This window comes from Mustela lutreola, chromosome 12 (genome assembly GCF_030435805.1).
Source record: "Mustela lutreola isolate mMusLut2 chromosome 12, mMusLut2.pri, whole genome shotgun sequence".
NCBI classification, from domain to species: Eukaryota; Metazoa; Chordata; class Mammalia; order Carnivora; family Mustelidae; genus Mustela; species Mustela lutreola.
Genome location: NC_081301.1, coordinates 82,004,126 through 82,016,402, shown reverse-complemented (window position 1 = coordinate 82,016,402; position 12,277 = coordinate 82,004,126). Strand labels below are relative to the sequence as shown.

Sequence of the window (12,277 nt, the reverse complement as noted above, 5' to 3'; positions counted from 1 at the left end):
TGGCTTTCATGTCTTAGCTACTTTAAGTAATGCTACAGTGAATATGGGGGCACAGATATCTTTTCACATTAGTGTTTTTGTTTTCTTCAGATAAATAGCCAAAAGCAGGGGTGCTGGATCATATGGTACTTTTATTTTTAATTTTTTGAGGCTCCTCCATAGTGGCTGTACCAGTTACATTTCTACCAACAGTGCACAAGGGTTCCCTCTTCTCCATATCCTTGCCAACACTTGTTATGTCTTGCGTTTTGATTTTAGCCATTGTGAGAGGTGTGAGGTGATATTCTCATTGTGGTTTTGATTTTTACTTTCTGATGATCAGTGGAGTTGAGCACCTTTCATGTATCTGTTGGCCATCTGTATGTCTTTGGAAAAATGTCTATTCAAATCCTCTGCCCATTTTTTTTTTAAAGATTTTATTTATTTATTTGACAGAGAGAAATCACAAGTAGATGGAGAGGCAGGCAGAGAGAGAGAGGGAAGCAGGCTCTCTGCTGAGCAGAGAGCCCGATGCGGGACTCGATCCCAGGACTCTGAGATCATGACCTGAGCCGAAGGCAGCGGCTTAACCTACTGAGCCACCCAGGCGCCCCCCTCTGCCCATTTTTAATCTGATTTATTTATTTGTTAAGCTATTGAATTGTATGAGTTCCTTATACATTTTGGATATCAACCCTTTATCTGTTATATGATTTGCAAAAATCTGCTCCTGTTTGGTAAATTGACTTTTTATTTTGTGGGTTTCCTTTGCTGTGCATAAGCTTTTTAGTTTGAGGTAATCCTACTTGTTTATTTTTGCTTTTGTTGCCTTTGTTTGTAGGATCAAATCCAAAAAATCATAAGCAGGACCAATGGAAGGAGCCTACTGCCTATTTCCTTCTAGGAATTTTATGGTTTCAAGGCTTATTTTCAAGTCTTTAATCCATTTTGAGCTCATTTTTGCATAGGCCATAATATAGTGGTCCCATTTTATTCTTTTGCATGTGGTTGTCCAGTTTTCCCAACACTACTTATTGAAGAGACTGTACTTTCCATATTCTTGGCTTCTTTGTCATAAACTAATTGACCATGTATGCATGGATTTATTTCTGGGTTCTCCATTCTGTTCCATTGATCTATGTGTCTGTTTTTATGCCAATACCATACTATTTTCATTGCTATAGCTTTGTAACATTATTTGAAATCAGAAAGAATGATCCCTCCAGGTTGGTTCTTCTTTCCCAAGACTGCTTTGTCTATCTGGGATCTTTTGTGGTTCCAAACAAATTTGAGGATTATTTCCTCAATTTCTGTAAAATAACTGCCATTGGGGTTTTTATAGGGATTGCACTGAATTTGTAGATTGCTCTGCGTAGTATGAACATTTTAACAATATCAATTCTTCCAATTCATTAACACAGAGTATCCTCGCATTTATTTATATCTTCAGGTACTTTCACCAATGTTTTATGGTTTTCGGTATGTTGTTCTTTCACCTCCTTGAATAATTTTATTCCCAGGTATTTATTCTTATTGATGCAATCGTAAATGGAATTGCTTTCTTAATTTCTCTTTCTGATAGCTCACTATCAGTGTATAAAAATGCAACAGATTTTTATATTTTGATTTTGTATTCTGAAACTTTACTGAATTTATTGGTTCTAACAGTTTTTGGTGAAGTCTTTAGGATTTTCCATATATAATATCATGTCATATTCAAACAGTGACAGTTTCATTTCTTCCTTTATAATTTGGATGGCTTTTATTTCTTTTTCTGCCTAATTGCTCTGGCTAGGACTTCAAATACTATATTGTTAAAATGTCAAAAGTGGACATCATTGTCTTGTTCCCTAGTAATTTTTTATTGGATACTGGATCTTGTGAGTGTTACGTTATTTGGGAATGAATATTGTATTCCTTAACAAATGGTAAACATTTTCTGACCAGTAGGTAAGTTACTGGCAGGTTAGTTTGATCCTTTAAAGATTATTGAAAAGTCTTCTTAGGGTGAGTCTAGAAAAGCTTTTTTCTGGAGCTAATTTAGTCTCATTTCTAAGGTATATTCCTTATGGAATCTCTACCAAATGTCCTTTGTGTTCAGTGAAGTCTCTCTAGTTTGGATAGAAGAAACTCTACTAATGAATGTATGGGAAAGCGGACTATTCACCTTACAGCTCCCCAGCAGTGTTCCTTCCTTGGAAGCTGCTCTTTTCCAGCTTCATGGGACCTCATCATATTTAGTTACAGATTGGTATTTTGTTCAAACATGAGGGAACTCATGCAGATCTCCGAAGTTGTTTCTCTGTGTAGCTCTATCCTCTCTTGTCCTATAAATTCTAATTCTCTGAAATCTAATGTCTGTCGCCCTAATCCCAGAACATTGTCAAACTTTTTCTGTGTCATAGTCTAAGAATTATCCCAGGACAGAAAACCTAGGCAATGGGAGGGGGGATCACTTCTTTTTTCTTTTCTCAGGGATAAACTCCACAGTTGCCTTATATCTAATATCTAAAAATAGGTGTTTCCTATATTTTGCCCACTTTTCTAGTTGTGTACAGTGGGAGGGTAATTTCAGATTCTTAGTGGCTAAAAAAGAAAAAAGAAAAAGTCAGTACATTTAAATAACTGCTCAAAACATTCAAGTTAAGCAGCTTAGTTACTAATCTATGTCCAAGCTTCCTGGAATTCAACGATTATAAGGGCAATAACTTCTGTACCTGTTCTTTAAGAACATAAACTCACAACTGGCTATGTACATCACTAAATACACTGAAGATTCTTCTGCATTAGAAACATTCCCAGTCAAAAGCAAAGAATTTTATTTATAGAATCCCCTTCCCCCTGGCCATTTAATTGTCTTCCTTTCTGTGTTTTCTTAAAACTGCTTTCTTATAGTCTGGAGTGTATGTATGATTACTTCTCCGCTTTCTGTTCCCCCATTCTGACACTCAGCATGAAACTCCGAATTCTATCATTTCCCACTGTAATTTCTTCATTTTTCTTTAGAATTTGATCCAAGTTTGTAATTCTCTTTACTCCTTCCACCACCTGCTTCTAGGGAAAGTGATTATAAGGGCAGAATTTACCAAAGCTCTGTTTTTAGAAGACGGAGACTTCGCACAGACATCTGTCTGTTCGGGAGAAGTTCCCCATCCTTATTGTATCTTGTCTCCAGGCCAATCTTATCATCTGCATGAGGAAAGCATCCCTGAGCCAGTTCTCCTATTACTTTCATCCCATCTATTCTTCTCATTGTTTAATTTCAGCCAAATGGCCTCTGAATCCATTTCACTGATGGGGAAGGTGTACAGAATTGATTTTAGTATAGAATATGGCTTTTTCTAGATAACAATGTCTCATAGTTAAATGATGATTATTTGTTATTTTTCCCAGGTCTTTTGCCCTCTATTATTTTGCAGAGCAAGGGTAGGGCAGCAAGGCAGGCAACCCTGTCAACAGCAATCAAACCCCCAGGTTAGGAGGAAGGAGTATCAGGCTCAAGGAAGGATGGGTTAGTGATGGAAACAAAGAGGTGGAGGAGTGGAAGCAGCCGAATCTATTCTTGTTTTTTTTTTTGTTTTGTTTTTTGGGTTTTTTTTGGTGGTGGTTTGGTAAATATAAATAGGACCTATGCCTTTTTTTTTTTTTTAACTGAGTAGAATTTCACAGGGTTTAATGATTTTTGAAAACTACAATATATTTTCCATGACCATGATTTACTATCACACATAGTGGCTCTTCTGAGATTTATAGTAAAGGAATGTGCACACCCAAATTAAAAAAAAAAAATAGCTGGCTCTGTGTGTCTTGAATATCAAATGTGAAAGGACCAGGTACTGATAAGCTGATTAGAGTGTTAATATAAATAAAAAGCAGCTCAAGCAGGAAACAAAAGTAATACAGAGTTTTCTAAAGTACCTAAGTCCAATAGTATTTATACCCCTTGCCAGACATAACTGATAATAAGATAAAAGATCAGTTTTTTCCTAATGCTAAATGAAGTTCATTTTCTCTTCAAATATTGTGAACATTATTTCCATAAATCATAAGATAAATGTGTGATGATTGGTTCTGCCTATATTCAAATGGTTCAATAGCATTTCCCAGAACCATGATGGGTATGTCATACACACATGCAAACACACATGGATACACATATGGTTGGGTGAGGGAGAGACAGAGAGAAAGAGGCTAGAGACAAGACAATTGTATACTTGAAATAAGAGTGAATTATGAGGGCGCCTGGGTGGCTCAGTGGGTTAAGCCGCTGCCTTCGGCTCAGGTCATGATCTCAGTATCCTGGGATCGAGTCCCGCATCGGGATCTCTGCTTAGCAGGGAGCCTGCTCCCCTCTCTCTCTCTCTGCCTGCCTATCTGTCTACTGTGAACTCTCTCTGTCAAATAAATAAATAAAATCTTTAAAAAAAAAAAAAAAAGAGTGAATTATGTGACTATCATCCTAGTGTTCAAAAAGTAGTGACATTTTATCTTGGAAAAATACTTTAAAATAATACATAAAAGACAGGGCACCTGAGTGGCTCAGTCAGTTGACCATCCAAGTCTTGATTTCAGCTTAGGTCATGATCTCAGTGTCATGAGACAGAGCCCTGCATTGGGCTCTACACTGAATGTCGAGCCTGCTTAAGATGATCTCTCTCCCTCTTCTCCTGCCCCTCCCCCTATTCTCTCTCTCTCTAAAATAATAATAATAATAATAATACATAAAGGATGGGGCGCCTGGGTGGCTCAGTGGGTTAAGCCGCTGCCTTCGGCTCAGGTCATGATCTCAGGGTCCTGGGATCGAGTCCCGCATCAGGCTCTCTGCTCGGCAGGGAGCCTGCTTCCTTCCCTTCCTCTCTCTCTGCCTGCCTCTCTGCCTACTTGTGATCTCTCGCTGTCAAATAAATAAATAAAATCTTTAAAAAAATAATAATAATACATAAAGGAATAGGACAGTAAATTGTATTCTTCAATATGACCAACTATGTAAACTAAAAGCAGGTAGGATACTAGATGTAACTTCTGGTTAAACATTATAAACTGAACGCAAGTATTTCTCTGTTGCCTCCTGAAACCACAATTAAATGATGACAAAATAATTGCTTAAAAAAAAAAAAACTAACAAAGGGAACACACCCAAAAGGTAAAAGAAAATGCCATTGGACATTCCAGTGGATGAGAGACATTATTTACATTTTAAATCCTAATGGCAGATATGCAAGTATTAACTGACTTAGAAAACCAGAGAAAGCTGAAGAAGTAAGGCATAAATAAAAAAGGAAGCCAAACCCTATATGACCCAGCAATTGCACTACTGGGTATTTACCCTAAAGATACAAACATAGTGATCCAAAGGGGCACGTGCACCCGAATGTTTATAGCAGCAATGTCCACAGTAGCCAAACTATAGGAAGAACCTAGATGTCCATCAAGAGATGAATGGATAAAGAAGATGTGGTATATAATATATATAATATATATGATATATGTTATATATATCATATATATAATATATAATATTAATTATAATATATAATTATATAATATATAATATATATAATATATAATATATATATTTATATATTTATATATACTATGCAGCCATCAAAAGATGAAATCTTGCCATTTGTGACGATGTGGATGGAACTAGAGGGTATTATGCTTAGAGAAATAAGTCAATCGGAGAAAGACAACTATCATGATCTCACTGATATGAGGAAGTGGAGATGCAACTTTGGGGGTTGGGGGGTAGGAAAAGAATAAATGAAACAAGATGGGAGACAAACCATAAGGGACTCTTAATCTCACAAAACAAACTGAGGGTTGACAGGGGTAGGGGGGTAGGGAGAGGTTGGTGGGGTTATGGACATTGGGGAGGGTATGTGCTATGGTGAGTGCTGTGAAGTGTGTAAACCTGGCAATTCAAAGACCTGTACCCCTGGGGCTAATAATACATTATATGTTTATAAAAATTTTTTTTAATTATAAAAAAAGGAAACCAATTCATGTCCCCCCTACCCATGAAAGGCTCAGGAATTTGTGAAGTTGATTATATTTGATAGCTACCAATCAGTTTTTGAGGCCCTCAGTCAACATGTTTAGAAAACAAAGGATCAATAAGCATTTGGAGACAAGCCCTAACAGTAAGCATAAGAACCAGAACAGATGGGAAAGAAGAGGAAACCCCAAGGTGGGACACCTGGGTGGCTCAGTGGGTTAAGCTGCTGCCTTTGGCTCAGGTCATGCTCCCGGGGTCCTGGGAAGGGCTCCTTCCTCATTGGGGAGACTGCTTCTCTCTCTGCCTCTGCCTGCCACTCTGCCTGTTTGTGCTCTCTCTCTCTCTGTCTCTCTATGACAAATAAACAAAATCTTAAAAAAAAAAAAAAGGAAAACCACTAAATACCAACATCAGAAGAAGACTTCAAATCATTATCATACGCAGAGATTTGGGAGAATTATTCCATCCAAAAGAGAGTCAGATTACTATACTTAAATTATAAATATAATAGCTGATGTATAAAAATCAATAGAATGGTTGAAGAATAAAGTGGAGATGTCTTCTAGAAATTAGAACAAAAAGACAATTTGAGATGGAAAATTGGATAGAAAGAAGAAAATGAGAGGATCAGACAGGAGACTTAGACATTCTAGAAAGATAGAAATTAAAAAGGAAAAGTTATTGAAGACTGAATGAGAAATATTTCCAGAAATAAAGAATGAAAATTTATGGTGGAAGAGGCTATAGAGTGTGAAGTGTAATGGATAAAAAATATGTTCCAGGGATGCCTGGGTGGCTAAGTGGGTTAAAGCCTCTGCCTTCAGCTCAGGTGATGATCCCAGGGTCCTGGGATCGAGTCCCACATCGGGCTTCCTGCTCACCAGGGAGCCTGCTTCCCCCTCTCTCTGCCTGCCTCTCTGCCTACTTGTGATCTCTGTCTGTCAAATAAAAAAAATCTTAAAAAAATATATGTTCCATACCAACGAAGAACATCACAAAGTTTTAGATCACAAGGGATAGAGCTACACTTCTGAAAGCTTTCAGAGAGAGGAGAACAGATCTATACATAGAATTGGGAATTAGAAAACAGCAACAAAAAAGTCTTTAAAATTCTTAAAATCCTTATTAACTTTATTGCATGTTTTAAAGGTTTTATTTATTTATTTGAGAGAGAGAGAATGCATGTACAAGCTGTAAAGAGAGGGAGAGCGAGGGAGAATTTGAGCACAAAGTCCAACATGGGGCTCATTCCCACAACCATGAGATCATGACCTGAGCTGAAACCAAGAGCCAGACACTTAACTCACTGAGCCACCAAAGCACCCCAGGATGCCTTGTGTATCTTTTTGTAACATGACTGCTGTGGCCAGGTCTTCCAGTATTATGTTGAACAAAAACACAATATATATATAGTATATAGTATATAACATAAATATAATGAACATAATATATATAACAGATACACAATTCTTTTTTCAAACCACCAAAACAACATAAATATGGAAAGAAACTATTTATAATTAGCCAAACACACTCCTCTTGAATCTAGCTTGGATCTCTACTAAAACTTTCAAAAGCATTCTCATCTTTCAAAACACTGTTAAGATTAAGTAAATGTAAGATGAAAATAAATAGCACCTAATCAGCTTTGAGATCACCATATTTACCTCCACTGTCTTTTACCAATGCATAAACTCACCGTTTGGCTGAGTCATATTCTGTGTACACCTGTGTAATCTGGCCAAGCTGTTCCCAAGAAGGTGCACTGCTCAGTATGGGACTGGTGCAAGGTGAAAGGGTCAGGAGAGAAGGCTGGCAAAAATGGTCTGATTCCATGAGATTTCCACTTCCTCATCTGCAAAATAAACTCAGTAAATCCTCCCTTAAGGTAGTAAAAGAAATGATATATTTAAATCATCTGCCAAAGTGCCCGACTTACACTTAGCACGTAGTAGATATTTTTCCTTCCTCCATGACACTCACATTTTTAAAAGCACCTACAACAGTGCTTTGTATATGATAGATGTATACCACTATCTGTGGTATAAAAATGTCATACTTAGATGACATTTAGAAATCTTAGATTATTATGAAGGTTTTTGTAAAGGATTAATTTTGAATATATTTTTCTCTGGACTTCCTCCAAGTTCTCTACTGTGGCAGATAATCCTGGTTGCCTAGTCCACAGCCATGCGCTCATAGTGCCTCTTAGTGGAAAGAGACTCCTTCCTTTCCACTACATACTGAAGAAATCAGATATTCCGTTTCCTAGCATCCCTCGCTGCCGGAATGAGTAAGCAAGTTAACTGGGCCAATGGGACCTGAGAGGAATGCCCTGAGAAAACTGAAAAGATTTTCTTCTTTAATAAAATAGAAACTTTCTCCTTCCTGCTTTTGTTACTGGCAGCATGATATTTGGAACTATAGCAGCCATATTGTGACCATGAGGCGAGGCCAAAAGAATCACAAAGAAGTTAAACCTAGAGCTATGTATAAATTCTAGTTATAAGGGAAAAATAGACCTCTACTGTCTAAGCTATTTTTACTCTATTTTACTCTATTACTCTATTTCTTTTTTTTTTTTTAAGATTTTATTTATTTATTTGACAGACAGAGATCACAAGTAGGCTGAGAGGCAGGCAGAGAGAGAGAGAGGAGGAAGCAGGCTCCCTGCTGAGCAGAGCGCCTGATGCAGGGCTTGATCCCAGGACCCTGGGATCATGACCTGAGCCGAAGGCAGAGGCTTTAACCCACTGAGCCACCCAGGTGCCCCAGATGTTCTATTTCTTGAAGCCATTTAGTATCTTTTAAATACATCCATGTTAAGTTTAAATTGCGTAGCCTTGTAATGAACCCAGAGTTTTAATAACCAATGCTGGTAAATAGGCACATTAATAGCTGCTTTTCTGTTTTGTTTTTATTTACTGTATAATCAAGAAATTTTCTTTTTTTTTTTTAAGATTTTATTTATTTGACAGAGAGATAGAGATCACAAGTAGGCAGAGAGGCAGGATGTTAGGGAGCCTAGGCAGGGTTGGGAGAGCAGGCTCCCTGCTGAGCAGAGAGCCTAATGTAGGGCTCAAACCCAGGACTCTGAGATCATGACCTGAGCTGAAGGCAAAGGCTTAATCCACTGAGCCACCCAGGCGCCCCGGAAATTTTCTCTTTAGCTAGGCTAAATCAGCATATTACCTACTCTCTGCATTGAGTGGTGGTGGTTGCCTTCAAACGTGAGACAGCTTTACTTGTCTGGATCTAAACTAAAACTTATTACTGTTAAAAAATAAAAAGACATACAATCCGGAAAGGTACAAAAAAAGAAGTAAAAATCACTCCTAATTCTACTCTTTAGAGAAAACCATAATTGCCATTTTGCTGTGTTTTTTTTTTTTTCAAATGCATCCACTTTAGCTATTTTAGTTTGTTGCTATTTCTTTATTTTATAATGGAGTCAGATTATTCGAGAGAGCAAATTGGTTGTGCTAGGTAGCCATCAGAATCCTGAAGTCCTTCTACTGACACAGCCAGAGGAGCCACAGCTTCTTAGCATACCTGGAAACCCAAACCTGCAACCAGACATGGAATGAGCCCAGCCTTTGGAGAGGTAATCTGGCTTTTTTTCTTTCCCTACTCCAACTAACTCTGTTCTCCACATCCAGATGTTCAATGGGGTGAACGTTCCCATTGACTTAATGTATTAACAGTTTAGAGTTGGCTGGGAAAGGAAAGCTACTTTGTAATATACACAGAGCCAGCTTGGTAAACCACAGTGTGGAAGTCAGAATTGCAGCATTGGGGGAAATGGTCTCAGACTATAGGAAAGAGCAGGGAGAGTAAGGATGCCTGGAAGGCAACCTCAAGAGATGTTAAAGGGGTCATGGCCTGGGACAAACGGCTTTTAACCACTTGGCCCAAATCTATAGGCTCCTTCTCGATCATCTCAAGTGGTTATATTTCCAAATGGTATGCTGATGGCTGTGATATTTTCAAAACTCTTTTAGTTAAACTTTGTTTGAAAACATATACATCGATTACTGGGGCAGTTGGTAGTGACAACTGGCACAGGGAGGGGAGAGTGAGGTAAGGCTGGATGAACCGACCCTTCGCCACCCGCACCTGCCTTCAGATAGTCCCGGAAGGATCCGCTGTGGACCAAGGGGGAATGAAGGAGCCGGCAGGGCTGTCCTCTTCCCTATCCACCTGCATGGCCATCTGTCTCACGTCAGTCTCCAAATGCTTTGAGCCCAAGTACTCCTGAAGGAACTCAAGCCTTGGCTTCCCAGGAGTAACAGACATCTCTTAGACTGGAACCTCCAGAATAATGGTGTATTCATTTTCCAGGGCTGTGGTAATGAAGTACCAAAAACTGGTGGCTTAAGGAATGGCATGATAAATTTAAAGTGCTGAAAGGGAAAAATCTGCAGCCCAGAATACTCTATCCAGCAAGGCCATCATTCAGAACAGAGGGAGAGATAGAGAGTTTCTCAGACAAACAAAAGCTAAAGGAGTTTAGTTTTGTTTACCACTAAACCAGCCCTACATGAAATGTTAAAGGGGACTCTTTGAGTGAAAAGGAAAGATGATAAGTAAAAGTATGAAAAGCGGGAAATACAAAAGCAGTAAAAATAAGTAGATCTGCATAAATCAGTCATATGATTCACCAAAAAAAAGCATGTAAAATATCACACCATATACCTAAACTTATGGGGAAGTGGCATGAAGAATGAGTTCGAAATTACAGGATCATTGACTTAATATTGACTGCTACATACAGAAGATGTTATTTACAAACCTAATGGTCACCACAAACAAAGTAATATATATATATATAAAGAAATATATATGTAAAGAAATATATTTAAAATATATATATATATATATAGGTAAAGAAAAAAGAGAAAGAAATCCTAATATATAGGGGTGCCTAGGTGGTTCAGTTGGTTGGGTGACTGCCTTCAGCTCAGGTAATGATCCTGGAGTCCCAATGTGATCAGGTAATGATCCAGGGCACCCAGTGTGAATCTCACATTGGGTGTCCTGTTCAGTGGGGAACCTGATTTTCCCTCTGACACTCCCTCCTCTCATGCTCTCTCTCTCTCAAAATCTTAAAAAAAAAAAAAAAATCCAAATATATCATTAAAGAAAGGCAGCAAACTCTAAAAGATAGCAAGAGAACATCAGAGAAACATTATAAAAACAATCACAAAACAAGTAACAAAATGGCAATAAATACATATGTACCAATAATTACTTTGAATGTAAATGGACTAAAACTCCAATCAAGAGACACAGGGTGACAGAATGGATTAAAAAAAAAGACCCAGTTATATGCTGCCTACAGCACACTCATTTCAGATCTAAAGTTGCCTACAGATTGAAAGTGAGGTGATAGAAAAATATTTATCATGCAACTGGATGTCAAAAGAAAGCCAGGGTAGCCATACTTACAACACACAAAATAGACTATAACAAGAGACAAAGAAGGACAACATATAATAATAAGGGGGATAATTCAACCAGAATATGTAACAATTGTAAATAATTGTGCACCCAACAGGAGAGCATCCAAATATATAAGACAGTTAATAACAAACATAAAGATAAGGTGAGTGCTGTGAAATGTGTATGCCTGATGATTCACAGACCTGTACCCCTGGGGCAAATAACACATTACATGTTAATAAAAATAATTAGTAAAAAAAAAAATAACAAACATAAAGTAACTAACTGATAGTAATACAATAACAGTAGGGGACTTTAACACTTCCCCACCCCTTATATCAATAGATCATCCAAACAGAAAATTAACAAGGAAATGGTGGCTTTCAATGACACACTGGACTGGATGGGTTTGATAGATATATTTAGAATATTCTATCCTAAAGCAGCACAATACTCAGAACATTCTCCAGAACAGATCATGTATTAGACCACAAAACAATTCTCAAGAAATTCAAAAGGACTGAAGTCATACCATGCATCTTCTCTGACCACAATGCTATGAAACTAGAAAACAACCACAAGAAAATATCTGGAAAGAGCATAAATACACAGAGGTTAAATAACAAGCTACTAAACAATGAATGGGTCAAATAAGAAATCAAAGAAAAAGTAAAATATTGCACAGAGACAAACAAAAATGATAGCACAACAGTCCAAAATATTTAGGATGCAGCAAAAGCATCTAAGTTCTAAGAGGGAAGTTTACAGCAATATAGGCCTACCTTAGGAAGAAACAAAATCTCAAATAACCTACCTAACCTTAAACCTAAAGGAGCTAGAAAAAGAAGAACAAAACTC

The 12,277-nt window shown here is 37.6% G+C and overlaps 1 long non-coding RNA gene across 3 annotated transcripts in view; it reads right to left on the bottom strand.

Moving 5' to 3' along the window:
- Window positions 1–12,277, bottom strand: part of LOC131812853 (uncharacterized) — a 104,887-nt gene that overhangs the window by 20,175 nt on the left and 72,435 nt on the right. For 2 of the 3 annotated variants that reach the window (XR_009346518.1, XR_009346519.1), the window contains one exon: window positions 7,677–7,832. The exons of the other annotated variant lie outside the window; for it this stretch is intronic. This is a non-coding gene — a long non-coding RNA (uncharacterized LOC131812853). The remainder of the gene's footprint in view (window positions 1–7,676; window positions 7,833–12,277) is intronic. 3 annotated transcript variants of the gene reach the window in all.